Source organism: Ahaetulla prasina, chromosome 3, assembly GCF_028640845.1.
Source record: "Ahaetulla prasina isolate Xishuangbanna chromosome 3, ASM2864084v1, whole genome shotgun sequence".
NCBI classification, from domain to species: Eukaryota; Metazoa; Chordata; class Lepidosauria; order Squamata; family Colubridae; genus Ahaetulla; species Ahaetulla prasina.
This window is the reverse complement of record NC_080541.1, coordinates 159,752,143-159,769,868: the sequence shown is the minus strand read 5'-3', so window position 1 is coordinate 159,769,868 and position 17,726 is coordinate 159,752,143. Positions and strand designations below refer to the sequence as shown.

General features: G+C 36.2%; 1 protein-coding gene across 1 annotated transcript in view; it reads right to left on the bottom strand.

Moving 5' to 3' along the window:
* NEGR1 (neuronal growth regulator 1) overlaps nucleotides 1-17,726 on the bottom strand; it is a 602,993-nt gene that overhangs the window by 176,959 nt on the left and 408,308 nt on the right. The gene's annotated exons all lie outside the window — the stretch shown is intronic.

Sequence of the window (17,726 nt, the reverse complement as noted above, 5' to 3'; positions counted from 1 at the left end):
ATACATGGAGATTGTGAAGGAGAGCTGGACAGTGGATCCCAGTTGAGAGACTGTGTACATAGACTTTTAATATTGGATAGAGTTTGTTATATCCCTCCTCCAAAGAGTTTAGAGCAATGGTTGTAATGAAAATGAAGGCCTAATGATTGGTTCAAAATCAAGCAAGTATGGACTCCACAGTTTCTTGTGAGACTTAACTTTTAAAGTCTAATATTACAGTACCCTCAGTAAAACACTATTTAAACTAATTTTACAATTTGTTACTACCAAGCAGCTAATGCCAAATGTAGCTTACTAGATATAAACAACAGTCCACCAGGGAAGTCTTACGTAACCAAACTGCAAATTGGTCACCGATTTGAAAATTTGAAGCCGAGGTACAGTATGTGAAATGATACGTCTGAAGACTGACCTGGTTGGCCTTACCACATAGATCAGGGTGTGGAACTATGGCCCTTTTATGACCTGTGGATTTCAACTCCCATGGCTGGCTCAGGAATTCTGGAAGTTGAAGTCCACAGGTCACGAAGTGGCCATAGCTCCCCACCTCTGACATAGATGATTTAGTATGATCCATTTCTGTTATCCAGAAATACAACTATCCCATATGTTGCAATTATACATAAGTACCAAAGGCCGAGTACCTGTGAAGTAGACTAGTATTATTCCTACAAATGAGTTGGTGTTACATATACTGAATTAAATATACAGTTTTCATATTGTTTGTTTCACCTCGTGTGAATTAGCCTATCAGTACAGAGGTGAGTGGAAACACATTTAGACCTTTATTTCTGCACAAAAATGAAGCGCTCATGCTTGAGGCTACAGTTGCCAAGCATGTCCTCACAATAGGCATTTATATACATCCTAGATGACATCAACAGTTTTGATTGGTTGAAGATGTTTACCTCACAACACAACTTAACTTTTGGTGGGCAAAATCTGTCTCTGGGCCCCCTTCTGGGGATGCCTAGTGACTATTCTAACTTCCAGCAGCTTCTTTCAGTGTGGTGTCAACACTATCATTACCATGGGTTACATCTCATCCATCTTACTTAATCATTATGTAGGTCTTTGGTTGTTCGGGTTTTCTCCCGTGTAAAATTGGAAATGTCTTGGCAACGTTTCGACGAAGTCTCATTCGTCATCTTCAGGCTTCAGCTTCGTGCTTCTGGGAGCAATGTGTGATCGCAGCTGTTTCTTCCTTTTAACTGCTAGTGGGGGTTTGAACTGATTGGGTGGGAGCTTGGCTGTGCTCTGATTGGATGGAGGTTTTTTTGTGCTCTGATTGGCTGGGGGTGTGTCCTGTTTGGGTGGGGGCTTGGTTGTGCTCAATTTAGTCTGTGTTGCAGGGGGATTTGAGCTGGTGAGCTGCATAGCTGTTGTTTGGCTTTGTGGTGGTGCTACATCTTCATAGTGGGTGTCAGTCTGCTACATGTATGGATTGGAGGGGTTTGAAATGGCTAAAGTTGCAGCTGCGGTCTGGCTTCTGGTCCTTGGTCGTGCTTCATGATCAGTGTGGGTTTGGGTCTGCTTTCTGGGTTGATGTGCAGTGGTGACATCCTGTGTGGACCTCGTGAGTGTGGGTCTGGTGTCATTCCTCATGTTAGGGACTCGTTTGTCAATAAGGGCGGGTTTCCAAATGGCTGGTAGGCGGGAGGTATCATCTCGTTTGTTCATGCTGTGTGGGCGTTTTTCTATCTCAATCCCCCTGCAACACAGACTAAATTGAGCACAACCAAGCCCCCACCCAAACAGGACACACCCCCAGCAAATCAGAGCACAAAAAAACCTCCATCCAATCAGAGCACAGCCAAGCTCCCACCCAATCAGTTCAAACCCCCACTAGCAGTTAAAAGGAAGAAACAGCTGCGATCACACATTGCTCCCAGAAGCACGAAGCTGAAGCCTGAAGATGACGAATGAGACTTCGTCGAAACGTTGCCAAGACATTTCCAATTTTACACGGGAGAAAACCCGAACAACCAAAGACCTATATATATATATATTTGGTATGTTCGGGTCTTTTCCCATGTAAGGTTGAGGGTATCTTGGCGATGTTTCGATGAGGTCCCACTCATCATCTTCAGGCTGGTGCTTTCGACTTTGTGCTCACATGGGCACGAAGCCGAAAGCACCAGCCTGAAGATGATGAGTGAGTCCTCGTCGAAATGTCACCCAGATACCCTCAACCTTACATGGGAAAAGACCCAAATATGCCAAGACCTACACGCACGCACACACACACACACACACACACACACACACACACACACACGTTGTGTGTGTGTGTGTGTGTGTGTGTTTCTGTTGAAGCACCTGATCTGCCTCAATATGGGAGGGAGCATACTGCTTCCCTTTTGCCTTTCAATTCCAATCCAGGAGCCCTCAGGCAGTCACTTTCACGACAAACTATTTTGTACCAAATTTGTGTTTGCTGATAAAGAAATAAAGGGAGACTAGTATAGATCTAGGCTCAAGGGCTAGGATGTTGAGCTTGTCGATTGAAAGGTCGGCAGCTCAGCGGTTCGAATTCCTAGTGCTGCCATGTAACGGGGTGAGCTCCCATTACTTGTCCCAGCTTCTGCCAACCTAGCAGTTCGAAAGCACGTAAAAATGCAAGTAGAAAAAATAGGGACCACCTTTGGTGGGAAGGTAACAGGATTCTGTGCGCCTTTGGTGTTGAGTCATGCCGGCCACATGACCACGGAGACGTCTTCGGACAGCAGTGGCTCTTCGGCTTTGAAACGGAGATGAGCACCGCCCCCTAGAGTCAGCAACAACTAGCACGTATGTGCGAGGGGAACCTTTACCTTTACCTTTAGTATAGATCTATTTCAAGCTATTTAATTCTCATCAGCTAGCCATAACCTTACTTGGATTATTATTATACTTTTATGAATACATATTTATTTATTTATTTATTTTATTCAATTTTTATACCGCCCTTCTCCCAAAGGACTCAGGGCGGTGTACAGCCAAGTAAAAAATCACAATATCAATATTAAAAGAAATTAAAACAAACATATTATAAAGTGGCCAGATTTAAAACGAATGAAAATATTAAAATATAAATAACCCAATAAAATTTTAACCCAATAAATAAGTGCGTTTTCAGCTCACGGCGAAAGGTCCGAAGATCAGGCACTTGACGTAAACCAGGGGGAAGCTCATTCCAGAGTGTGGGAGCTCCCACAGAGAAGGCCCTGCCCCTGGGGGCCGCCAGCCGACATTGTTTGGCGGACGGCACCCTGAGAAGACCCTCTCTGTGAGAGCGTACGTAATATATGTTACATATTCATATTTATCATTATACAAGAAATAGACGTAGCTTAATTTTTAGCCTGAAAATTTCTCAGTGATTTACAATCTACAAACTTCAGACTTATAATATAAAATAACCTAACACTGAAATTTAAAAAATGGCATGGAAATGGAAAATATTATTTAAATATTATTTTATTCTATTTATGTTGCTAATATAGTCAGGAAGCTTGCATAATAATTAACAGAATTGCATTAGCTCTGGGAAAAAATTATCAACAATGATCTTTAATTAAATTTTCTTATATGTACATGTTTTCCACCAGCTTTCTTTAGCAGAATACATTTTTCATTCACAAAAAGATTTACACTCTATTTTTCCAAAGATATGCATTTTTGTTCATTTTTATAATTGCACATAGATACAAAAAATAATAGATTTCACATTCATATACAGAACGGTGGGAAAATTTTCAGTGTCCATGGGTTGCATTTTTCCCTTGGGTTTCTAAAAGTCATTATTAGTTTCTGAGGAAGGTTGGTTTGAGAAAAAATGGCTTTCCCAACTGTTGTAATAGAAAGTTGGTTTCCTGGCTTTAGGAAAGGAAGGTCAACAGTTGACCAGTTTCATTTCAAGCCATATGGCAGAAAAATAATAGCTCACCTGGATTTGAGGACTACCTCTATTCCATATAAATGGAAATGTTTTGGCTTAAATTTAGGACTACTTCCCTTGATAAAATATTTCTCTATTTAATTTTTCCTCTTTATCTAGATTCTACAATTACAGTGAGCTGTTGAAGGAAAGGAAATTTGACTAAGCCATTGTTGTCATAAAAGGGTTTGCTGAGGCTGCAGTCTTGCCTCAAATTTATTTAACAACTTTTTTGGACTGTTCATTTAAGCAAATCTAAGATAAATTTCTTTTAAAAAAGATGTGCAAAAAGTTCTTTAGCTCATACTGTATATCTATCCTAAAACATTTTGCTGTCCATAGAACTTTAGCAACTCAGTCTTTCACTAAAGGAAGTTTATTCCAGTCACTCTACAGCTATTTAAAACAAATAGCATTATTTGTTTTAGTCACTATTTAGTCATTATTTGCAATAGTCACTTTAGTATTATCCCAGTATTTAGTTGGTGTCCCACTACAGAGCTGAGGATTAAGTAAAGTCACTGAAAAAGTTTTTTTATATTTACGAATATTTAATTATTGATTCTTGGTAGATTCACATGTGTGCCATCTCTCATAGGTTAGTTTTCCTCACATTGAAGGTAGAACTTGGTTTATAGCTCTTAGTTGTTAGTTGAAGGTTATTTATGCACATTCCTGATGAAAGAGTAGTTTGTTTACTCAACTATCCCAGAGAATCTGGCAACAACAGTGCTTGGCCTATTGCCTTCACCACAAAACTGACACTTTTAGGCCTTTTGGTTGACTCCAGGATATTGCCAAGACTAACGTTGACCATCATGCAGTGATGCTGATTTCCTGTATGCATATTAGAAATAGGAATATTGAATATTGGAGATATTCATATTTGGTCATTTTTAAGATAGACAGTTAGATAGTGATATCCACTCCTATGGGGCAGATGCAACTTTATCATGTAGTGCATTTATGATGTTTTGCTCATATTCTTTTTTTTTTTTTATATGAAGTCTTTTATTTTGTGTCTGATTTTAAACAGATTCTTGCACAGGGGGCTCATATCCATCAGCTCGTTCTACTTTGGCACCAGTTTCATCACCAGATGGTTTTCCAGCACCACCACCTTCACCGTGCAGTTCCATCAATTTGCCCAATTCAAACTTGGGCTTCTTGAGCATTTTAACTTTCCGAACATAGACATCATGAAGTTTTGCTCATATTCTTGATTGGTTCTCTGGAAGATGTATGGATTGGTATACATCTTTTCTACTGGCTGATAGTAACCAGAAATATGACTCTTGATACTGCCAAACTATTTTGTTTATTTATATGAATTTGTAAAAAAAAGTTCCACAATTAACTTGTTTTGTTTCCCCTTTTCTTTGTATTTTTGTGCCGAGTCTTGTATTTCATAATTCAGTTTTCGTTCTCTTGTAATCTGCAATATTTTATTTTATTTATTTTATTTATTTATTTTGTCACAACAGTATATATAAGCATAAGCATGAAAGTAACTATATAATATATAAGCATATATATAAGCATAAGTATGTAATAACTATATTAATTGGATATAATGAAAGGAAACAATAGGACAGGAACGGGAGGCACGTTTGTGCTCTTATGCACGCCCCTTATTTTGAAAGAGTATAAATGTTTCCATATAAGTTTTGGACACTGTGAATAAATGAGAAATAATGTAAATTTGAGAGGTTGGTTGAGTTAAAAAAAAAGTAGTTGTCCAAATTTTACAATCTGTGTTTTGTTTAATCCACATCCAACAATTTAACTAGTAAATTACATGGATTCTCACTAAGGTTCCGGAGCTCTTAAAGAACCATAGATCACTCTCCTCTAATTTCTCAATCTGTAGCAAACCCTGATCAATATTTATATGGCTAATTTATAGGCAGTCCTTGGCTTACAACCATTTATTTAGTGACTGTTCAAAGTTATAATGGCACTGAAAAAGTGACTTATGACTGCTTTTCATACTTATGGTCATGTGATCAAATTTCAGCTGCTTGGCAACTTGTATGCATTTATAATGGTTGCAGTATCTTGGGTTATGTGATCATCTTTTGTGATCTTCTAACAAGCAAAGTCAATGGGAAACCTAGATTTACTTAAAAATTGTGTTACTAACTTAAAAACTGTAGTGTTTCACTTAACAAATGTGGCAAGAAAGGTTGTAAAATGGAGCAAAACTCACTTAACAACTGTCTTGCTTAGCAACAGAAATTTTGGGCCTAATTGTGATCATGTTGAGGACTACATGTATAAGTAAAAAGTCAGCTAAGGTTAAACAGTCTAAGTGCATAAAGCTCCCACGATAGGGGTAGATATTTTTTTTCTGAAAAAAGAAGGATCTGTGAAACAAACAAAAAAAAACTTACTGTGATTTTAACTAATCAAAATTAAAATTTCCTTTTTTTTTTGTTACAGGTTACCCGTCTTTTAATTTGTCTCACTTTTTCCAATCTTTATCAGCAAACTTGAAAAATTAAAACTATGTTCATAGTACTATGAAATATCACCAGGAAATTCTGTAAGACATGTGTGGCTCTCAATTACTGTAATACTTTTAAAGCTATATTCAGTAGAGTATAGTCAATCCATGATTGGGGAGAGGATGAAAGAGTCTATATCTGGGCACTGATGAGTATTCTCATTTACCTCTCCTATAACATGAAAGCAAATTTAAAATCCAGGGCACAGACTGAGATTGAGATAAATAGCTTTCAACAGGCCAGGGTAATTATTCATAATGGCCTAATGGCCTAATTTCTTTTTCCTAGCATATAAAAAATTCTGAGAGCTTTTGGCTCTTTCTAGCCAAATCACAGTTGGTTCTTCGTGGTGCAGTTTGCCACTCAAATTTCCTGGCAAGTCTCCAGAACCATTCCAACTTAACTGCAGGGAACAGATGTTTCACCTCCTTCCCCCATCTCTCACCTGGAAGGTAAGTGCAGTGCTGGTGCCCATAATCAAGCTGTTGCCTGCCAGCAGAATAATGATGGCATAAGGGAGGTATGTCAGGGCTCATCAAATAAAATCACTGAATTGTTTTACATGATTTCCCTAGAACATCAGAAAACTGCTATGAAGATACCTGAGATAAATTCTTTGTTGTCTGGGGGAAAAAAAGCTATAATCTGAACAGTAAAATTGCACAAAGATATTTTTTATTTATTTATTTATTTATTTTATTTGCATTTATATCCCGCCCTTCTCCAAAGACTCAGGGCGGCTTACACTATGTCAGTGTATATATATATATACACTATATATATGTATATATACTATAGGGGGAATTGATACTATACAACAACAATTTTAAAACATTCTTGATGTGGGACATTGATATTTCTGTATTGGATTATTATTTTTGATCTCTGAAGTACATAGTGGAATCACCAATGTGGGCATGGTTATATTAAAAAACACTTTTTATAAATGTTTGGGTCAGGGCAGTGGTGAAATCCAATTTTTTTACTACCGGATCTGTGAGCGTGGTTTGGTGGGCGTGGCAGGGGAAGGATATTGCAAAATTACCATTCTCTCCCCACCCCTGAGGGAAGGATATTGCAAAATCTCCATTCCCACCCCACTATGGGGCCAGCCATAGGTGGTATTTGCAGGTTCTCCGAACTACTCAAAATTTCCACTACTGTTTCTCCAGAACCTGTGAGAACCTGCTGGATTTCACCCCTGGGTCAGGATGGTTTTCCATGTCTCTTTGGTGTCTTCTAGAGTCTATTTGGACGTTTGCAGCCCAGATCAGGTTGTCCTAAATGGGGAGGTTGGAGAACAGAAAAATGTGATCCACAAAAGTTCTTCATATCTATATGACTACCTCTCACAAATACCTCCATAATGGATACATATTCTAAAATCCCTAGAAACTGCAGTGCAAAAATCTGTAACATGTCTAAAGTACCCAAGTAAAGTTTTAACCCTGTTCTTTACTTCCAACAAAGAAGAAGCCTACCTGTGTTCAATGATAGTTTAGTAGAATAGAAACCTTGCTGTGAGAAAGCAGGCCGTTTGCACAATGGCCAGCACCTGGGTTGCAAATGCCCTGTGTGCCTTTAAGACTCAACCTAGTCAGGCTAGCATCTGTGGCTATAAAAGTTTATCAGAGAGGCATCTTAGCAGGGTGTGAGAAGAAAGTGGTTTGTGTTTGAGAAGCTGCCTAACACAAATAAAAGAGTTACTGTTCTCCAAAAGCAGAATGCTACAAAGAGAAAGAGTGGAGGAACAGGAGCTCTAGCAGAATTGGGAAGAGGTTGATCCTGCCAACAGCCTAAATTGCAAATCCTGTCCCGATCCTGTGAGGAATGGTCCATTCCTTATTTTCATATAATGCTATTAATATACATGCAGCCATGGCCTTTTTTTTCTATTTCACTTTCATTTAGCTCCTTCTCCAAATAGTTCAGTGTGGTATTTTATATTCAGTTTTTAAATGAAATTATCAGGAAACTACATAAAGGATATAAGATGTTAACTTTTGTTCATAAGATGTTTATTAGATTTTATTTTTGAATGCCCTTGGTGCAATAATATTTCTGCAGGTGCATTTCTGGCTTTGCACACACCTGCAATCGCACAGACCAAGCAGAAAAATAAACAGACACAATACTAAAACTGTGGCTGTTCCATCAAATAATCTATCAGTTATTTTCCAAAGCCATCATTTCAGCTGTGTTCATTGTTGCTGGCTGCAAACATATGTTTCACCTGATACGTCCTCTTTAGCAGTAGTTGACTGCAATCCAAATGCTTTATTGCATTGCATGGAACATAGAAAAACCCAATAGGATGATCACATTTTTGCATTAACATGCATGTTCTGCAGAACATGGAGTTCTGAAGGAAACATTCTTTCTTGTTCTCCATTCAGTTGTCTACCAATGCCTTTTGTCCAATAATTGAATTGAATCAATTCACAGTCTATCATTTGAGTGTTCTGAAGATGTATTACACTAATATATCTTCAGAATGACACTGCTATGATGATACATTAGAGTAATATATCTTCAGAGCTTTGCACTGTCCAGAAATAATAGGGATTGTATTGGCTAAAATTCAGTTGGTGCGCACACACACTCTTAAACAGAACTGGAATCTGGTAATGGAAGAGATATATTCCTATAGCAGCAAAGATGATTAGGGGACTTGAGGCTAAAACATATGAAGGAACTGGGTATGTCTAGTTTAATGAAAAGAAGGACTAGGGGAGACATGATAGCAGTGTTCCAATATCTCAGGGGCTGCTACAAAGAAGAGGGAGTCAAACTATTCAAAGCACCTGAAGGTAGGACAAGAAGCAATGGGTGGAAACTAATGAAGGAGAGAAGCAATTTAGAACTAAGGAGAAATTTCCTGACAGTTAGAACAATTAAACAGTGGAACAACTTGCCTCCAGAAGTTGTGAATGATCCAACACTGGAAGTGTTTAAGAAGATGCTGGATAACCATTTGTCTTAAGTGGTGTAGGTTTCCTGCCTAAGCAGGGGGTTGGACTAGAAGACCTCCAAGGTCCCTTCCAACTCTGATATTCTATTCTATAATATGAAAAAACAACAAAGCTAATTCTTAATTACATACTGAATCCGTTACCAAACATTGCTATCAGGCCTGGACTAAAAAATCTGGAGAATCATTAGATAGAAACAAAGGATAGATTATCCAGTGTCTTGTTTGCTGTCAACTAGTGGTCAATCTGATTTATGCAGTCCGGTTTGATAATAATATTCAAACTTTTGGTATATTACAAAAAATATGTTGAATTTATTCTAACAGATTAAAATTATTCTGTCCCTTTTTATTTTTTACAGATGTGTCTTTAATCACTACATGATGCAGAAAATTTATTATATTTTACTTTTAGCTATTTATAATTAATTTTCTTTTTCTCTTTCTAGAAAAAGAGCATATTTGTTTTTATACCTTTTTATACTTAATTTTTGAACTTTGAACATAGTATCTGAAATGCTTTTGTATATTTCCTTATGATTTTGCAAACTTGGCCTGATAAGAAACCTCTTATCAGGAATCAGACAAAGACTTTTTATTAGTAGCAAGTCTATTTACACATTACAAAGAGGACAAAGAAATTCAGATAAGAAAGATAAAATGTTATAAAGAAATAAGTATGTCCTAGAAAAACACAAAACATTGTTTTTCCTTAGAATTGAAATAGAGGAGTCAGTTAATTTAAACAATTTACTTCCAGGGAAACAAATTTTTTTGCGTTCCTTTTAAACACTCTTCCTATTACTTGTCATCAAACTGGGGTGCTAGTCAGCAGGTTCTAACAGGTGCTGGAGAACCAGTAGTGGACATTTTGAGTAGTTTGGAGAACCGGCAAATACCACCTCTGGCTGGCCCCAGAGTGGGGTGGGAATGGAGATTTTGCAACATCCTTCCCCTGGAGTGGGGTGGGAATGGAGATTTTGCAATATCCTTCCCCTGCCATATATCCAGTATCCTTCCCCTGCCATGCCCACCAAGCCACGCCCACAGAACCAGTAGTAAAAAAAATGGATTCCATCACTGCAACCCATTGGAAATTTTTAAGTTTTCATAAAGCTGTGGCTGGAAAGAGCTATTTTCTCTCCATGTTACTGTTACATAGGAAGGAATATGAAAAAAGAAAGTTAATTGCTTGTCCTGTGCTTGCTCACCTTGCTGAGATGAGCTGTCCTGTTTCCTCTCGTGACAATTATCATGATTTTATTTATTATATTTATTTTATTCATTATCCAGCTAAAAGATTAGTATCTTAAAAACTGGAATATAAGCCATATAACTAAGTAAAACATCTTCTCCACTTCATTTAAGTTTTGCTCTGTGAAGTAGCAAGAAGTCCCCGATCTGCCTGTCCTTGGGGTCCTTTAGATGTTTAGGCATTGATTTCCTGAAGTCCTCAAAAATGAAGTTATTGATGAGAACTGTATTGAATTGTATATGTTAGATCGTGGGAGGCAATGAAGAGGCAGGATGACAGGCAGTAACTTCAGCTCTTTATTTAAGTAAGTGACTTCTGATCAGGCTTTGTCGGCAGCGCTCCCTTTTAAAGAGAGCTGTCCCACCAATTCAACCACTGACAACACTTTACTTTTCCCTCCATTTGAATCCACCAATCAGCAATGGGCACGCAAATGTCCAGCTAAAGCTGGACCTGAGTGAAGACTACATCCCTGGCTTCACTCACTATTTACATATGTAACAGTATACTTCTGAAAGGCAACCAGGTTGGGATTCCAATCTGGAATGCGGGCCATCTCTCACCTTTGATTTATAAGTAGATAGCAAGCTTCTTCTTGCTGTGCTATAATTCCTAGGTTTCCCTTTGTTAATTTGTCTTCATTAATATCTAGAAAGTTGCTAGAATCCTTACTTCCATTTTTAGAAGTTAATCTTATTATTTTCATTTTACCCATTTTCTGTATAATACAAACATAAAATGAAGAATCTCTTATCTTGTCCATGGGCCAGATTACAAAACACTTCAATTTTTGCCATGGGAGCACAATTAACAATATCAGCCATTAGACGTATTTCATATCTGCTTGGAAAGAGGAACCTTAATTTCTGCAATAGCCCATCTTTGAACTTGCAATTGAATTAGTGAGGAGTGTGATTTTCTGTCAAATAAATATTTCAATTTTCATCACAGAAACGAGGCAAATAGTAAACAAGCACAAATATTTTTTTCACATAGGAAATTCTTTTGTCACTTTCTACTGTGTAATCAGCCTTGAGATTCTTGTTTTCATTGAGAGCAATGTCAGGGCCACAGCTCTAGCACTTGAAAGCCTGAATTTATTTATTTGCAATACCATCAACAGTTTTCGGTTCATATTTTTGCCTGTTACTTTAAAATACAAACCACATGGTTTGTAGATTATATATGGCTTACAAATCAGCCTATGTAGATCCCATCCCATCCCATCCCATCCCATCCCATCCCATCCCATCCCATCCCATCCCATCCCATCCCACCCCACCCCACCCTACCCTATCCTACCCTATCAATTTCAACTATCAAGGTTCATTTACCTGCTGTTTATCTTATGTCATATATGTCTGACAACAATGTCCTTCAGTTATATATGTAGACTATAGATAGCTGTTTCTGTTAAATAGGCAGAAAGAACATATAACAAAAATTATAAAAATGGATAAGAGGAAGTGAATGGATGGAGAAGATGTCAAAATCTACCACTGCCAGGAATAATATAATATAGGGCAATGCAATAGATGGGAAATAATTCATTTTTTTCTGTTGCTGTCAACGTAATAAATCATTTTATGATTCACTACAATTATAAAACATGGTTTACAAACCACAATAGCTGGATACATAGACTATGATATGACATAAACCAGAAAATAATATATAAGTTTAATGAAATATTATCATTTTAATATAGTTAAATCAAAGTCAAAGATTTAATGAGAATTGATAGTTTATAAGGACTTGGAGATTAAAGGAGGGGAAAGTTAAGCCACTGCTTCAGGATATTTATATAAGCAAGCACGTAGATTTTTTATTATTTGCTAAAACAAATGAGAAGCAACACTTGAAAAAAGAATCTGACCAATGGGCTTCCAATAAAAACATGCATAGTATAGAAAACAAGACAGAATCTTTCACAGGATATGTTAATGTACAAATTGTTTTGTTACAGAACATGCCACATCCTGCATGGCTTTTGTTTATGTGAAAAGAAGTAGAAGTATGAAATTGCGTATGAAATTGCTCACAGGGAATGTTTGAATTTTCCCTCCCTGAATATGGAAGTCCAATGAAATCGGAGTCCTGTGTATTTATTTTCAAGTAAATAAAAACACTCCAGGGAGCTACATGATCTGTAATCAGTGTAATGCACAGCTTAACTATGGATGTGTAATTTAAAAGTCAAGCAAAACATGCAAATGACACTTCTTGCATGTTTACTACTGTGTCCAATCAAACTTGGTCAATAAAGAATTCTATTCCTTAAAGAATTCTATATGAGACACTACAATTATCATAGCTAGAAAAAGTAATACACATTGACCATGCTTTTTGTTTGACCATACATTTGAAATTGGGCCGTGATAGCTCAGGCTGTAAGAAGCCTGTTATTAGAACACAGCAGCCTGCAATTACTGCAGGTTCAAGCCCGGCCCGAGGTTGACTCAGCCTTCCATCCTTTATAAGGTAGGTAAAATGAGGACCCAGATTGTTGGGGGGGCAATAAGTTGACTTTGTAAATATACAAATAGAATGAGACTATTGCCTTATACACTGTAAGCCGCCCTGAGTCTCCGGAGAAGGGTGGGATATAAATGTAAATTAAAAAAAAAATTAGCGATAAGGATCAGAACAAGCACATGACTTTTCCTTTCAAAGAGAAATGCTTTCTCTTTAATCATATAGTCATACAGTATATTTGCCCTCCTTTTAATGCTGATCCTTTGACCAGGTGTCACAATTTCAAAGAAACACTGGGCATGTACAGATCATCTAGATTTCTTGATAGATTTTCTACAAGATTGCAAGACAGCTATCTATCACAGAGTTCCAAATTGCTTTTTGTAACAGCCAATAGGACATGCCACACTGATTAGTCTTTTTTCTTTTTTAAAAAATATGTAATTTTTACTGAAATTTTAACAATAAGAACTAATGCAAACTAAAAGAGATTAAAAAAAGAGAAAGGAAGAAAATGAAAAAAAAAACCCATAAAAGAAATAGAAAAATATATAAAGAAATCTTGACATCAGTTATAAGCACAATTGTAATTTTTAAACATAATTCTTTTTGCAGATTTCAGCACCATAGTATATTTTATATGAAAATGCCAGGTTGATCTATGACTATAAAATAATCTCAGTAGAAATTTAGGATGACCTAGCTTGTTTAGGATGAACTGTACTATGCTTCTTCATGAACAGCCTATAGTGGTTGTATTCCAGAAATAAAACAACAGGTGCATGATGGGTGGATCAGGATAGGATAGACAAATGGGAAAGAAAAGGATATTTTACTTTCCCCCATAATAATTATATACACGGAAAGCATATGCACCAAAGACTAATTCCTTGTGTGTCCAATCACACTTGGCCAATAAAAAGTAAAGAATTCTAATTTTAGTTGCCCTTATATCGCTAAGGAATTTGTATATATATCGTGCAGCTTTCAACCAATTATCCAGAATGTTATGCAGATGTAAGGGCCAAACATATCTCTGAGTTAGTTATAATATTATTTCAAAGGGAATACATAGTTTGAAATATAAAATATAAGAGACGGGGTGGCACAGTGGTTAGAATGCAGTACTGCAGGCTACTTCTGCTGACTGCCAACTGCCTGTAATTTGGCAGTTCAAATCTCACTGGCTCAAGGTTGACTCAGCCTTCCATCCTTCCAAGGTGGGTAAAATGAGGACCCAGATTGTTGGGGGCAATATGCTGACTGTATAAACTGCTTAGAGAAGGCTGTAAAAGCACTGTAAAGTGGTATATAAGTCTAAGTGCTATTGAAAGACCCCATGTTTCTGAAGTGGCTTCAATGAAAAGCATGAAGAAAATCACAATTAGATCAATGAACTTTATTACTAATATACTCCTGGCTATCATCCATTCATTGTCATGTGGTATTTTTGATTCCCATCGAGTGTGTCTTTATAACAATATTTTCTGATATCTGAAATTTATCAATGAATATCCCATGCCTCAATAAACAGCTGCTATCAAGGGTATCAAAGATTATGCTTCTCTCTTACAAGCTTATTCTGATGAATTGTGGCTTATTCATTGAATTGTTTTATATTACAAGGGCATAGGAATGAAGAAAAAAAACTTAAAATGAGCAATATTTACTAAAATGCAAAGCAGAGGTGAAAGCTTTTGAATTACATCCTTAAACTAGTCCTATGCATTTATTAAAACTTTGCTTAGAAAATGGAAATTGCAAAAATTGCATATTATAAAAGTAAATTCAGCTTTAAAATTTTTGACTAATGAAGAAATCAGAATGAAGACAAAAAGGGCATATTTGAATACATGTCAGATTAAATGAGTGTAATGTACTACTTCTTGGAAACTTCAAAAAGATTGGATTGTGTTGCCACAATCTGAATTTCTAACATACTCCCATGTAGATCTAAAATGATAAGAACACTGCTCATACTAGTATTAGGAATCATAATTATGCCTCAGACAACCCATTTTTTAAAGATTCCAGTTTCATTCTTCAGCTATTGATGTTGCAGTTTGTATTTAAATGTCAGAACAAAACAACTAATACCTGCAATTTATTCAAATGACATTTCAAGAATATAAGATTTCCAGATTACAAGCTTCAGCTCCATGTTCCTTCTAGTATTACACTAAATGTGTAGATTTCGTGGATTTACATAATAGCTTTGGATAATGAATATTTATAATACAGAATTTGCATAATGACTGCAAGTTAAACAAGTATCATTAAAGCTGCATGCTCTAATTTATGTACTAAGTTAAAATAACTTTATAGTTTATTTTCATTCATATTAGACTATCATTTTTTTTCCTAAAAAAAACGTGCTATCACCCTCTGTCAACTAACAAGATTAAAAAAAAACACCTGAGGCTATGTACATAATTTCTACTCAACATTATTTCATCCCTCACTAATAAATCTGAAAACAGTTCTTAATCCTGCTATATATATTGCCTTAGTATAATTTGATCAGTAAATGTCCAACAAACATTTGGAACACACGAGAACTGCAGAAATTGTAGTCTACTGAGTTATTTTTATCACGAATTAATTGTGCATACATTAATCTACTACTGTGACTGCTTGTAAATGTTGTCATTCTTGCAGGCTTATTATGGTTAGTTCTTCAAAAAGTTTCAGCAAGGAGCTGAAAATCTGTTTGATCTGTCACAGAGCGTTAGACATTATATACAGAGAAACATGAACAATTGAGGTAAATGAAATGTTGAAAAAAGATGCCTGTTTTACTGAGTTTTATAGAAGGCAAAACATATAATTTATGGTATTAAGTTTGTGACCCCAAAAAAACTTCCAGGGTGGTGCTAAAACCACTACTGACTGCAGAAAATTTAAGTCTCCAATAATGAAATTGGAAAGAGAAAATTACATATGCAACTGAACTTAATAAATTACCTGAACATTGACAGCCTTTTTGAAAGACAATACGCAAGAAAGATACTTAAAGGAATGGAAAAAATGGATTGACTATATTCAACGTAGATACCAGACTAAGAGTTATCAGACTGTTTTTGAATGATTATGATGTATTATTTTTGATTGCTTTTGGGGGAAGTTAGGAATTGATGATTGTAGGGGTATAATTAAGTTGGGACGAAATTTTTTTAGCATATGTTTGTTTTATTTTTAACTATACCTTGTGCTCGTTCCGGGAAGTCGGGGGAGGGGTTGCGAAGGAGGGGAGGGGGGGAAAGGGGGAAAAAATTTTTTTGTAAAACTTTTTGAATAATAAAAAAAAAAAACAACTACCTGAACATTGAATATAACAAAGGATCACAAATCTGAAAGCATTAAATGATGCACTGAGAGATCAGCTATTTCATGAAATGAAAACAACATCAACAAAATCTTTTAACAGAGGCAAAAAGAGAATCTGAAAAGCCTGCATGGGTGCTGTTGCCAAAGGTAGCATACAGATGTAATCTGGAGTGGAAGCAAATGTGAATAAGTTTGCAATAGCACAAAAAGTTACAAGTCAAAATGAACTGTGCCATGCTTGTTCGTGCACACCAATTTTTTTAAAATGTTATTTTTATTATGAATTTCTTTTTTTCATAAGATTAGTGCATATTCAACAAAACTGTGACATTATTGCACACACCAAATTTACATGATTTTGTAAATTTAATGTAGATTTAAAAAGATGCCTGCAGAAAATACACTTTATGGAACATATTGAGGGAGCCTCTCTAAAAACCATTTGCTCTGGATAAGCAACCAGTCACTATTTTAAAATAACTGCAACAATACTGCATATTATATTGATGAAAGATTTGATAGAGAAAAAGGGATATTTCACCTGGAAATCTACAGCATAAATATAAGAGGAAACCAATATGCCTCATACTAGAAATAAATGGCAAAACCATGTCAATACAACTGGACACTGATTTTACCATATCAATTACAATAAAACATCTATATGAGCAGCATTTTAAAATACTAAACTAAAGCCAACAAACAATATATTTCTAGTAAGAAAAGATAATCTGAATAAAACCTAAATTGTAAACACAATAAACAACAAAATATGTTAGACTTATATATTGTTAAAACAGGTGGACCAAACTTCAGAATTGTTGTTAGCTGTGGCAGTTGCTGCTGGACTGCAATTTCATTGAAATATTTGTTTGATATGCTTTTTGCCCCCAGACATTGAATCTTCCCATTACAGGTGATAAGATTCAATGAGAAATAGAAGACCCAGCAAACTGGAATGGTTGGAATACACAGAAATGTTTTTCCCAGTCTGTGGATTTTAATCAGTACTCAAATTTATATTTACATTTTACAGTTATTGTATTATTTGGGGACTGAGAATCACCATACTGCAAGCTTGTATGAAGAGCTTAGAAGAGCTACGCGACAGATATCTTGGAGTAATAAAAATTGAAGGTATTTAGCTTATAGTTTTGCTTAATGGCTGGGAATAGATCAACAAATTACTTTGAAATGAGTGGCTCTGACTGTTGCCAATATATTCAGATGAAAAACAGTATTTCATTGTCCATGGCAATGGCCTGCCTTGCC